The following is a 1,030-nucleotide window of genomic DNA, read 5'->3' on the forward strand; positions in this document are numbered from 1 at the left end:
ACTAAACCTGGATGGAGGTGGGCGGTCCTTGGATTTCTCTTGAAATCTTAAGTTTTTAAGTCTACTTAAAATTTTGTTTTAAATATTTTATCATATTTCTAACATTATAATCCTCTATCAAATATAAATGAGTTTACCTCAAGTAGTTTGAGGATAGATGTTTGGGAAAAATAGATTAATATTCATTCTAATATGGTAATAAAAGACCATTCACTTTTATGTATAAATTTCAGCAATCCCTAAGTGGTAAAATGTATAAGATGTTGCTTTTAGCTATTTGAAATAGCCTTTGTTTCTAAAATTCTATGAGAGAAAAGTTTCACAATAACACAGTTTTAGATATCAAAAGTAACCAGATTTTACCATGAACATAAAAGCAGAATTACCATGGAATTCATGTACAATGAAATAAACTTTCAATAACTATTGAATTTTGGATAAGTGCTATTTTGTTATTTCAAAAGCATAATGGGATGTTTGACATTAGTTAAAGGGTACATACTGTTGAAGAACAGTAAACAGAAGTCAAAGAGTATGCAGTATAACAATTTTATAGCAAATATGGCAAATTGCTATTAACCTTTGCCTTGCCAAACAGGTCAGTCATTCCTCTGATGTACATTGTTGTCTGACCATTAAATGGAGCTTCTCTGTTGTCGGACTTTCAGGGATTTGTATAAAGAAGTTGAACATAAGGCTTGCCTTGAGTAAAGGCATCTTAAATTGAAAAAAAAAAATTATTTAAGCACATAATTGATAGAGCAAGTGATCCAGAAAACAATGTAAAATAGAAGCACAGGTCATCCTTCTTGCTATCATTTCATGTCATAAAACTTTAATTCACCAAGGGGTAAAAGTGAGTCCAGTTTTCTCTACACTAACATTTAAGGTCTTCACATGAGCAGAAAAGAAGAAAATTATAAAAAGTTTTCACTGAGAACTGAGAAGACTACAGATAAAGATTAAAATTCCAAGTAAAAATATATATAATGATAAGGTTCTATCCTGGGGTACGAAAATACAATTAAAG

Source organism: Microtus ochrogaster, unplaced genomic scaffold (assembly GCF_000317375.1).
Source record: "Microtus ochrogaster isolate Prairie Vole_2 unplaced genomic scaffold, MicOch1.0 UNK128, whole genome shotgun sequence".
Taxonomy (NCBI): Eukaryota; Metazoa; Chordata; class Mammalia; order Rodentia; family Cricetidae; genus Microtus; species Microtus ochrogaster.